Source organism: Plectrocnemia conspersa, unplaced genomic scaffold (assembly GCF_051122295.1).
Source record: "Plectrocnemia conspersa isolate PC_06_02 unplaced genomic scaffold, ASM5112229v1 ptg000001l, whole genome shotgun sequence".
In the NCBI taxonomy this organism is placed as follows: domain Eukaryota; kingdom Metazoa; phylum Arthropoda; class Insecta; order Trichoptera; family Polycentropodidae; genus Plectrocnemia; species Plectrocnemia conspersa.
The window spans coordinates 4341416-4355229 of record NW_028277165.1 but is presented as its reverse complement, the minus strand read 5'-3'; the positions used below and the strand labels follow the sequence as shown (position 1 = coordinate 4355229).

Genomic DNA, 13814 nt, shown 5'->3' with positions numbered 1-13814 from the left:
TACGTGCATACTGAAATTGAAGCGAGTTACTCGTTCTGCGAAACACCATATCATTATCTCTTTCACTCTCGTCACTTAACACGCAAGAGAGCAAAAGGGGAAGTATCTCACCGCTCGTGCTCGAACGAGCAGCTGCGACTCGGAAATAATGCTGACAATGTTCGGAAGCACTCGAAGCTGGCCAAGTCGACTGAATTACCCCCAAATTACCTCCCGTTCTAGGTAACCTAGGACAACTTCCGAGAAATCTTAGAGCGGGCAGAACCGAACTCACTATATTCTCCGTCCTTGGCCAACCTTGGCCAACTTCCAGAGAGTGTAGTGCAGTAATTATTGTCGAATGTTTTTTTGTGAAAGGCAAAATAATAAACGGACATTAATTATCTTATCTAAAAATAATATTGACACGAACAATTTTACTCCTGGTGAACATGCAGCAAACAAAAAAACACGAGAGTAATTGTCCGTGAGAGCAATAGTCCTTGAGTGCAATTGTCCTGAGAGCAAGTGTCCGCGAGAGCAATTGTTGTAGAAACAATTGTCACCGAACCTTTTTCTATATGCTGATGAAATATATACTTTGCATGAAATAGGACAGCTAGTTGTTATTCATTCTTAATAAAAATTAGCTGTTGTTATATTTTAGAGCAACTAGATTAGATCATAAAATGATATATTTAATGCTCAATTGCAATGAAGATATTCAATATCAAATTTTAATTTTGGCGAATGGGTGGTAATGGTTGGCAATCATACACAGATAGTTATTAAATCAACTGGCGGTCGAGGCCCCGCCGGCCGTCGCACTTAATGTTGCCCTTGCCATCGTCACATCAGTGTTACTAGAGTGCCGCTTAGTTTTTTGACCAAATAAATCGGCCCCCCACCAAATTCTCTATATTTTGTGGAATACTTTATCATTTGTTTTGGCAATGGAATGCACCGTTTCTCTGTACCTTTATTTCCGATGTCATCTGAGGTATCGATCTTCACACCTCCCACGCAAATGTTGCATCATTTTCGATACTTTCTGGCTATTATTTATAGTAACGCAACATTTTAATCATGACTTCTCTTTCATTCATATGATGCAATAAATTCGCAATATATTAATTTTTGTGCACAATATTAGTTGCAATAAATAAAATTAAAATACGCTAAGCTATTTGGGTAAATTAGATACAGATTCCAAAACAGTAAAAAAAACGAACAAAACATCCGGAGATGAGCTCACACACAAAACCGGTTGCGAACCACTGTCCGAGCACTGGTAAAGGTTTCGTTAGTGCCTCAGTAGGCTGCGAAGCGTCGAGCCGGACGGGTGTGTGTCGCGCTTTTCATCCAACCCGATGTTTATATCATATCGTAGTTGTCGGAAATCTGACGTTTGCTTTGTTGACAATTTTACAAAACAGCAACATTACAATTTCATTACCTAAATACCCACAGAGCGAGCGTTAAGCGGTTAACTTTAAACCGACGTTTAGCGCGCTATTCGTTTCGTTTAAAGCCCAAATAAAACGTGCATGGTGTTTATTTATGTGATTTTGGCCAAAAGCGCTTGTAAATATTTACATATCATACATATGCCGGTGAAACTTTTTATAAATTCGTACATAAATAAATACACGCGTATGCACGAGATGTTTAACCCTCAAAGATGAAAAATTTAAATAGTAGATGTATTTTTTCCAGTCGGTTAAATCGCAGTTAAATTTGACTATAATGCATCCAATGACAAAGTTGTGCTCAGTGCTTCGAAAATAGCGAAAATATAATAAGAAACGCTTTTCAAGAATTGAGGGGACCAAAAGTAAGTTATATTATTATATTATAATCTTGTAAATGTATCGTATTTATAAATATGAAACGATCAAAAGGTTCGCTCTAAATATACGCACGAAGAAGAGGAATTCGTGCGTTAACATATTGCTCAAACGAGAATGTGAATATTTCAAAAATAATAATAGGTCGATCAAAGAAAGCTTGACGCTTTACTTATAACGTATTGGATGAACCCAGATTTTATAAAACATGTTTAGGTTCAAAGCTTATTATTTTTTTTTTACATGTTTTATGTAATAATAAATTGCAATGGAACATCAAATGTAGACAATATTTAATTATTTTTCTTGTGTATTAAAAACGTATAATGTCAGCTTATTAAATTTGATTAACATATATTTTTGACAACACTTAATTTTTAAAATGTACAATATTTTTTTGCGAAATTTACTAAAATAAATTGAGTTATGATAATAAAATATTCGTACGATTTTTTATGTTTATTTTAAATGCCAAATTTACATTTATTTGAACTATTGCAATCAACAGACCAATAAAGTTATTATTAAGCAATTATCGACTATAAACAACATAATTTAGCAATAAAAGTATCATAAATAATAGTATTGCATAACGTATATACGCTTTTATTATATATATTTTTTACTATGTAATTAAAATAAAATATTGTTTTTCGAATTTATAATATTATTGTAAAACAATGTTGTAACTAAGTGATGACTGTATTTTATTTAAGATTTAACGGTATTTAATCAAATGAATATCTTTAAATTCGAAATACGATAATATTTTAAAGCAAAAATACGGAATCTTACTATGACTATAATAATTCAGATTAAATAAAACGAATAACAAAATTCCGTAAACATATAAAATGAATAGTATATAATAATAGTACTAATAACAGTGAATTAATCTCTTAAATATGAGTTTTAGCACATATTGCAGTACTTATTTAACATTTAAATGAAACGTTAAATAAGTACTGCAATATGTGGCTCAAAAAATATCGCTACTTGAAAATTTTTATGAGATGTAATAACTTATATAGTAATTTAATGAATGCATCTAATCTTCAAAAAATACTATCTAAGTTAAAAAAATCCCTGAAAACTGTTTATTTATTATCATTTTTACATAAATTTTAGATTAAATACGATAGTATCAAAAATATGCAAAAAATATTTTTAAAAGTCAAAAGACAACTTTTGTGTACGATAGCACATAAATAATTTTATATTTCTTTTAATTAATTTATACATATAACTCTTGTGTGATTAAAATTAAATAAATATTATGTACGATACCACAAAATTCATTGCATATTTATTTTAATTAATTTATTGTGTGGTTTACTCTTGTGTGATTAAAATTGAAGACATGTTCAGAAAAAATAATATATGAACCCAAAAAGTAAAACACTGTTGCAACTAATACCGAAATGTATTATCTTAATTAGTAATTTAATAAATGCATCTAATCTTTAAGAATTATTATCTTAATTAAAAAAATGGCCCGAAAACTGTTTATTAATTATGATTTTTACAATATTTTTAGACTAAATACATTAGTATCAAAAACATGCAGAAAAAAATTTTAAAAGACTAAAAATCTTTGGCCTAGCTCCTTATCTATGATACCACAAAATTAATTAAATTTTTTGTGTTATTAAAATTAAAGAAATGTTCAGAAAAAATTCTGTATGAACCCAAAAAATCAATGATTTTTTATATTGCTTAGTGTAAAACACTATTGCAATTAATACCAAAATGCATTATCATATTTAGTAATTTAATAAATGCATCTTATCCGTAAGAATTATTATCCAAACTAAAGAAAATGCCTAAAAACTGTTATTTTAATATGATTTTAATAATATATTTGGATTAAATACGTTAGTATCAAAAACACGCAGAAAATATTTTTAAAAGGCAATCTTTTGCATACTTCTTAATGTACAATATCACATAATTAATTGAATATTTGTTCCAATTAATTTATATATAACTCTTGTATGAATAAAATTAAAAACATGGTACGAAAAACTACTGTAAGAACCCAAAAAAGCAAAGATTTTATTATTTTTTATGTAACATCAACTCAACAGTATTTATTCTACTAAATTTGTTATCAAAAAATCTAACTTGAACTATAATAATATTTGTTATGTAGTCTGATAATCTAAAAGAGTATAATAAAATTCCGTAAACATAATTAATGAATATATGTACATGATGGTATGATATTATATGATATAATAATATAAATACGTCTCTATTATTAATAACAGTAAATTTATAAAACAAGCAATTTCATTGAAACGGTCAATCTATTTAATATAATGCTAAGCTGTTTAATTTTTCGATACAAATTAAAATTAAGCACTGCAATATGTAGTTATAGTATCACAAAGCTAGCACCATTGCCTTAAAAAAATATCGCTACTATAAAATATTTATAATCATATTTCCTATGAGATGTATTATTTCACTTAGTAATTTAATAAATGCATTAAATCATCAAAAATCTTATCCAAAATAAAAAAATTGACGGAAAACTGTTTATTTATTATGATTTTTACAATATTTTTTGATTAAATACGTTAATATCAAAGACATGCAGAAAATATTTTTAAAATAAAAAATACAATCTTTTGCATACTTTTTCAAATATGATAGCATAAAATAACTAAATTTTAGTTCAAATTAATTTATATATAACTCTTGTGTGATTAAAATTAAAGACATATTTAGAAAAATTACTGTATGAACCCCAAAAATCAAAGATTTTTTAATTTACTTAATTTAAAACACTGTTGCAACTAATACCAAAATATATTATCTTATTTAGTAATTTAATAATTGCATCTAATCTTCAAGAATTATTATCCAAATTAAAAAAATGGCATGAAAACTGTTTATTTCTTTTAATTTTAAAAATATTTTTAGATTTAATATTTTAGTATCAAAAACATGCAGAAAATATTTTTCAAAAGCAATCTTGTGCATACTATTTCGTGTATGATAGTACATAATTAAATAAATATTGGTTAAAATTAAAGACATGTATGAAACCCAAAAAAGCAAAGATTTTAATATTTTTTATAGTGCTTAATGTAAAACACTGTTACAACTAATACTGACTCTATTTCATTAAATATTTAACAGTGTTTAATCTACTGAATCTCATTGAATTCGAAATATGATAGTATTTTTTATCAAAAAATATTGAATCTTACTATTGAAGTACAGTGTGATAAACTTAAGAGCATAACAAAATTCTGAAACATAAAAAATTGGATATATATGATGAAATGATATTATATAATAATACAAATACTAGTCTATTTATAACACAAGCAGTTTTATACAAGCACCACAATTGCCTTAATAAAATACTGCTACTAGTAAATTTTACTTATAAAATTGCCTATTAGATGCATTATTTTATTTTGTGATTTAATATGCCTGAATACTGTTTATTTTCTATGATTTTCACAATTTTTTTAGAATAAATACGTTAGTATCAAAATCATTTTGTACACTTTGATAGCACATAATTGCTTTTACAAGTGTTGCAATTATTTTTTTTAATTGCACTGCAATCTATATGTAATTAAAATATCATATATATAAAATAAATAACACGTTCTTTATAAAATACATACAATATAATACATGGTATATAAATATAAATAATAATAAGAAATAACAATCTCGTTTACAAAATACATAAAATTTTAAATGACCTACATAAGTTATTATCGTAATTTAATTATTTTTTTGTATTATTAATAAATATGTGGATATTATTGTAACTATGACTTTTCTTTATCAAGGAAAATTTGATCTAAATTACAGTTATATAAAAATAATCATTATGCCTGCACTACCCTCTCTGGAAGTTGACCAAGGTTGGCCAAGGACGGAGAATATAGTGGTTTACTTCGGTCGAGCTCGGTTCTACCCGCTCTAAAATCTCTCGGAAGTTGTTCCAGGTTACGAGAATAGGAGGTAAAGTGGGAGTAATTCAGTCGACTTGGCCAGCTTCGAACGCTTCTAAACATTGTCAGCAAACGGACCGAAGTCAAAGGAACCGAAGTCGGAGCTGCTCTATCGAGCGCGAACAGTGAAATACTTCTCCTTTCGCTCTCTCGCGTGTTAAGTGACGAGAGAGAGATAATGATATGGTTTTTCGCAAACTGAGATAGAACGAGTAACTCGGTAGACGTCCTATGGTAAACACGCATGACGAGCGCTGCATCGTAGTCACGTGGTCAAGTCATAATACCACATGCTTATCGGGAACTTCAACACTCTTACTAACATCTTTGAATATTTTAGCGCACCAAAAGGGATTAATTATATTTTTGATAGTATATTCATCTAACAGATATCGTTATTATATATTTTTTTCATATAAAATTAAATAATTAAAAAATAATTAGTGGTACTTGATTTTGTTAAAAAAATTATATTTTCCTAGATCGGTTTAAATAAATGTCACACAAGAACGAATTCTTATTTAGAATCGATGGCGACAAATTCTAGGATAGTCACAGATGTGGTGTTCGTATTTTGAAGTATCATTTTTATGCCTTATAGCATTTTGCAAAAGCAGGCAAAGATTTTGCGTAAATTGAATATTTACGACCGAAAAGTTTTTACTGATATTGTATTGGTAAGTGCCCACACAATTTAAAAATTGCGATTATTTGGTACATTTTTCGATCGCGCGCAAATATGCCAGCTGTACGTGACAGAAGCCGCCGTCCGGACGGCATATGAAATTTGTGGCAGTGTGGTCGCTTACTCGAAGTCGTATGTCTCGGCCGATTTCAGTTGTAGCTTCGGTTCGGACAACTTCCAGAGAGTGTAGTGCAGGCATTATAACATATAGTACATACAGTAAATATATTACTTACCATGGACTATATATATTTAATTTTTTTACAGTGTTTTACTAATAAACTATTTTAAGAAATATTTAAAAAAAACGGTTTTATGTGCATTGATTTTGAGCGCAAGTATATTTCATAAATTTCTGTTAGTGCAAAAGAAAATGCAGAAATGCATTTGACCTTGCAGCTTATTTTTTTTATTTATAGAACACTTTGATTTTCCATTAGGCACGAAATATGAAGAGTTTTCTATATTTTTTTCTTATAAAATAAATTGATAACAGGGATCAAAAAATGTCTTTCATGGATAGCTATTTGTTGATTATTATACGGTAGTACCCTTCATTGATTTTAATGAAATAATAAGACATAATAAATATTTGTCACGATTTGCTATGATATTTCATTAAAATGATATCTGCCGACAGTATCTAAATCAGTCATAAAAGCATTAAAATGTTAAGTAAAAGAAGGAGGAAATGTTTTTACTAAATTCATTGTATTGAAAACTGTTTTTTGTGTTATTGCATATTTATTATAAAATATAAGGACTTAATGCTATTAAATAATTTACTATACAACTAATAATAAAATATATGATCTAACTTTTTTTTAGTTTTTTGTTTGATTTGCTGTTAATCTTTATTAGTAAATGCATTTAAGTAACCTTCAATATATGTTTTTACAAGTTGTTCCTACCTTGAATTCTAAATGAATCTACAAGTGGTGTTTTTATTCTTATTTCATACTTATTTGATTAATTTCAAAAAGCACTCTCTTCTAATACATCGTTACTAATATGTATATGAATCGAAGCTCGATATATTTTGAAGTATTTGTTTTATCATAATACTTTTTTCTTATCTCCGTGTCCATATCCAATCTATTCTCGAGCATCGAAGATCGCTCAGATAACGTTCCTAGCGAATCATCTGTCATTGCTCAACCTTTAACGCTAAGCACCCGTGTCAGATCGCCGTTTAATGTCATGACTTGTCACATGTGCGGAAAAATATTACAATTTCGCCTTTGTCATAACCCGCCGTGGCGTGACCGAAAACTTGAGTCTTTTTGCGGCCAACGAGCATGAAAGCAGCCCGGGAGCGTGACCGCTTTGCGGCCAGCCTGCATAGCGATCGCAATAATAAGTCAACTTTTAATTGCCCTAATACACGACGCTCCCGTGTGCAATTATTCGCCATAAAACGGCGTGTTTCGAAAGTTATGACCGGCGCCTTTCGGATCATGTGTAGGGCCATTGCGAAAGACTTGTGAGCCGGACCTTGTGCGATTTCGTTTAAGCCGATCATTATCTGACGATAATTTGGCGATTTGTGGGCTTTTGTGAAATTTCCATAACGCCCAAATTGAGTGTTCCGGTTAGGTGTAGTTGTTTATAAGCAAACTATATTAATTGGTACAATATAATAATAAAAATAATAATATTTGAAATATATGTACTGATTTATTTCAGGTGTAAGTTCCTTAAGCCCTTTGTATACATACAATAAATAAAAGGAACGGAACATTGCCTTCAAAAGCAAACACTTTTTATCTAGTACTTTCACAATAAACATTATTATTTAAATGGACAGATTGTAGTTTTTGACGCGGCTCTGTTTGTGTTAAAATTCGTTTGCAAATTATTGTTGACTTTATCGCTTTTTGAACGCTTAAAAAATATTACATATGAGAGGAAATATTCAACATATGTAGATTAGAAGCAGTAAATTTAGGTATTTGATCTGAAAATTCAGATAGAGCACATAAGAAAGAAGCAAATAAATAACTAAAAATCAACAGCAGCACAAAGTGGATTATTTAAATTCTCTGTTTTTATAGATTGTATTATCAGTAATTTGACAACTGGACTTAATGCAGAAAAATAAATAAATAATATATTTAGTTTCATATGATTATTCCTAATAGAAAAACTAGATAAAATAGTCTCGAATCTATCCCGAAAATATTTTTTAAAATACGTTATTTCAGTAAAATCATATCGGACTACATTTTCACCAGTAGATATATATTTTTACCAGTAAAAATATAAATTATCTGGCAGGAGCTAGTACAACTATATGATTTTTTTATACTTATCATTATTTATTTACATCCGATGTATAAATGTTACAGTGAATGTATATTTTTTGGTAAAGTTATTTATTCACTAGTAAAGTATAAATACATTTTTACCAGTAGATTTCTACTAGCGAAAATATGATTTAACTGATTGCGCTATGCTGCTTTAAAATATCTATGAAGTTCAATTTGACAGTTGCGAAACGTGCATTTGCTGTTCAAACCCAAACCTATCCTAATGAACTTTCATTAGGTGAAGCCAAAAATACAAACTAAGCCAACTCATTTCTCAGGGGAAAATAATCAGAAGAATAAGTACACACAGACATCGCATCCCACATATTGCTCCATAGTTTAACTGCATTTCGATATTACACTATGTTTTAAAAATATGATAGCTATCTTTACCGAAATAACTATGGAATTATAATATAAAAGGGCTGATTAAAGTATATTCAAACCGAATTTTGGTCAATAGGAGAGCGCAAAAACAATTATCACTTCTCAGAAGGCAAAAATTCACGTCAAAAGCAATAAAATCGTGTCGGTGCCGTCGCAGTGGGAACGCTCGTTACCGAGCGTTCCCACTGCGACGGCACCGACACGATTTTATTGCTTTTGACGTGAATTTTTGCCTTCTGAGAAGCGATAATTGTTTTTTGCGCTCTCCTATTGGTCAAAATTCGGTTTAGATGTATTTTATTCGATTTTCACTCGTAATATTAATATAAAAAGTTTTAATATATTTCAGTTCAGCTCTGAGCGATTGTTACTTTTTTTAATATTTGTATTTAAAAAAATTTAAAATACATAAAAATCCAAAATTTAATTAAAACCATACAAAAATTTAACGGTTCTTTACCATATAAAATGAGCGGGCAAAATATTCACTCTAAAAAGCAGCTCAAGACACACTGCATGGACAGAGGGAGAGGTTCCAGACGTACACCAAGCGTTTGTACGTCGCTATATGTATAAAATCAAATATGTTTGCTTTTAAATATTTAAAAATAATTTAACCTCGTAAAATGAGGGATAAGTGTGTATATATACATATTAAAAAAACAGACTTATTTTATCAAATACAACAATATTATTTTCACGAGTTTTTAATCGGTTTTTTAATAAAATACAATCCTGGGAGCAGATCATAATTATTTATAATTAAATATATACTTTTTATAATGAATATTGAAGGCTTAGGGCAATTTTAATACTTTAATAATTTAAAAATATACAATATAATAATATTATAAACTAAAATTTCACTAATACACATTTAATATTAACCTAAAACATATATTTTAATTGCGCCGTTGTTGAAACTGACATGTGGTATATTGACTGGTTACGTCAGCGTGTTTGTTAGTTTCTCAAAATGTGTACACATAATTAACTATTATTTTATTGTTATAACTACATAACCAGCACAATAGACTAGTGGTGTAAGTCAGTGACTAATACTTAAAAGACCTGAGTTCGAATCTTATGTGGAGCCGAATGTTTAACAATTTCTCTCGTGTCTGGGAGACTAAATGATTATTATATTATTATAATTCTGTTAGGTTTTACTAAAGTTTCCTTATCATAAAATCAAATTAGGTTGTGTAATAAATAATATTTATAAATAATAAAATGTATGTTAATGATTTACAGACTTTGTTTTCAGTCTAGTGTCTCACTACTTACTGTAGTGTATTGTGTTAACATCGTTTTAACACTTTAAAAATAGATATTTACAATAAATATTGCCAATTGATTAGGTCAGCTAGTAAGCTATATTTAATTTATTGATTATTTTAACAGAATATTTTATAAAAGGTCTGAATCAAAATGAAACACTCGGCGATCATTGAAAAAATATGTGGAATGAGATATCTTAAACGTTTTGTATAAAATGGCGAATATCATAAAATATTTTACGTGATCGAACAGAAAAATATCACAAATATGAAATATATATATTTCAATGCATCGTAATTTGTAATAAAAAAAGTTGTATCATGAAATTGTAAATTACTTTCACACACCCTAATTTTCAAAACAAATACTTTGCTTGAAAATGTTTTATTTTTATAACGAAAGCAATAAGCTAAAGAAATATACACAAACTTTCGAGATTGATTTATTACTTGTTTAAGAAATCATCGCGGTTTTATCGATAAATAATTTACATATAATTTCTAAAGGTGTTGAATATAACCCATACAAGTTTTTATTTAAATATACATTACGTATACAATGGATTTAGTAATATCATATGTGATTTTTTAAGTATAATGAACATCGAGTAAAACTGTAAATTTAATTCTCATATGTCAGAATAATCATTATTTTTAGCCAAACGATGTATAAACATTACCAAGGATTTTTATCATAACTTCACATCATATTAAATATGATGTGAAGTATTTGCATGATGTAATATCTACATTTATAAACACTAGGAAATGAAATTCATCCTTGCATAGGCAATAAGATTGAAGCTGTTTATAGTTATTCCGAAACAAAATAATCTACTACATAGTTCATAACTCGTTTTACTACAATTTTAATATTATTGTCCCATTATATAAACGTAAACAAAGACTATTTCACAATAATATTTTTGTTATTAAAAAACAATTCGTGGAATGCAATCAAGTGATGTTTGCAAATTGCAATTTGTAACAACAGACCACTTCACTTTGTCTAACAATTTTCCAAGTTGCATTTGCGTGCCTAAGATTATTTCATTATATTATATAAATACTTAGTATTTCAAAACGGCTATACGTAAATAGCCTTATTATGAAACCGAAGTTCAAAGTCCTACAAATATATTTTTTTATATTTAATAGTCATGCTTATACACTTATTATTAGGCCTCTCAAAATGAATACTAAGTTATTGAAATAAAACTAATCAAATAGTCGAACATCTGTTTTTACTATAACTCGATATCGTTCCAAATATTAAATATGTATTTAGAAACATATATGTAGCTCCTAAAAATTGCTTATATTGCTTATAAATGTAAATACATAAACATTACTAAGTAGTAAATTATACAATCAGATCAAATCTTTGTTTAAAAATAATAAAAATTAATCGTACAAAAAAATCCCACAAAGAGAAATTAATATGATTTAATTTGTATTATTTTTTCAATAAGTTTTAATTTTTTAACTCAACAAGAAGTAGTAAATAATTAAGTAGTTAATTTTCAGTTAAATCAGCTTTGCTTTAAAAAACTTTAAAAAATATTATAAAAAATTAAGTAGAACAAATCTATGTTTCAAAATAATAACAAATAATAATTATACTAGACAGTAAGAGTTTTGCCTTAAAAATATATTATGATTTTATCTGTATATATTGTTGTAATAGTGTCTCGTTTTTTGGTTAATCATAAAGTATTAAGTAATTAATGAGTTAGTTTCCAGTTAAATCAGCTGTTAGTTTTAGTTTGATTGACAAAGATAAAACAATATGATTTAATCCGTATATTTAAGAAGTAAGAGTAGTAAGTAATGAATTAAATCAGCAGTTACTTTTAATTTGTTTTTCAAACACTAAATATTAAAGTACATAATGAGATAACTAATGCAGTAACATATAGCACTCTTTTAAGTAAGAAGATAGAATACGGGAGGACTCCAGCAAACATAAACTTGTGAAATGATCATAACAAAATGAGAGCGTGGATATCAGAGATTCAGCGCCACTAACGGAATGCAGCATTCATTCAGCCAATCCCTGTAGTCACTTCTTATACGCCTTTAATAATAAAAAATAGGTTTAAAGCGACATTCGCTTGATGGGCATTGTCCAAGGTCGTATTGCATTGCAACAGGAATCTTGTAGATCCGGTGATTTATTATATTTTTGACCGTTTTGCAACTTCGCAACGGAGTTTTGTAAAAACAAAACGCGTGTAATTTATGCGATTTTTTCTGATCGTAACGAGGGCTGTGTGTGGTCCATCCTTTACGCTATTGTCTTATTTCATTGTTGATGGATGATCACTTTGGTCACAGTATGGTCACAAATGTGATCGCCACAGTATCATTTTTTTAAATAAGATCGTGTTTTTTGTAAAGCTTCGAGTAGTAAATAATAAATTATCAATCTCTAGTCAGATAATCTGTTAGTTTTAATTTGCTTACAAGACAATAAGAGGATTAAAACTGTTTTAAAATAATAAAGACAAAAATTATACTCTTTAACAAAATGTTTGCCACAAAGATATAATATGATTTAATCCACGTTTTTTTGGTTATTGTCAATATTAATTTTTAATATTTTCAAGTTGAAAAATTACAAAAATCAGAACTACTAAAATCTTAAACTTTTTTTATGGTATGTATTTTTTAAAAGTTTTTTATTATAAATAATACAATTTTTAATTTTGCATATAAACTAATTGATCAAGTCTTTTCAAATTTTAGCTAAATAAAAAGTCACTAGTCTATGAAAAACGACTATAAAAAAGAGCATTTTGAAACAATTTTTTTAAACACAATATTTAATTATTCATTTAAAAACCCTTAATAAAAATATAATGAGAAATATAAAGCTAATATATACAGAGTCTAACGAAATAAATTAAATAAAAAAAATACAAAATGCTTACTAAAAAATATTAAAATTACACGCGATAAAATTTTAAATTGATAAGACCATATCAAAGAAAAACATCTTGAATGCATATAAAAAAGTTATTATATTTTTGTTGCAAAAATATTGATTTTATTATTTTAAAACATAAATTTGCACTATTTTTGTATTTAGGCAATACTATATAAACTGTACTATCAATGATTGATACATGGCAAAAAATAATATTTAATATAAATTAATTACTAATTTAACAGGAATTACATATTACAATTGTAGCAAAACATGTGTTGAAATGTAATCCTTTCAAAACAATGCGTCACAAATAGTCGTAAAAAATAAAAAATCAACGATAGCAGAACCATAATGCCACAACAGTTCTGTGAAAAAATATTTTGTGATTATTATACAGAAAATGTCACTTTTT

The 13814-nt window shown here is 27.9% G+C and overlaps 1 protein-coding gene across 1 annotated transcript in view; it reads left to right on the top strand.

The window, feature by feature from the left end:
* Positions 1–1292: 1292 nt before the first annotated feature.
* Positions 1293–13814, top strand: part of LOC148238515 (calcium/calmodulin-dependent protein kinase kinase 1-like) — a 123379-nt gene continuing 110857 nt past the window's right edge. The window contains exons 1-2 of the mRNA XM_088187949.1: positions 1293–1321; positions 1696–1813. The gene's annotated coding sequence lies outside the window, so the exon portion shown is untranslated. The remainder of the gene's footprint in view (positions 1322–1695; positions 1814–13814) is intronic.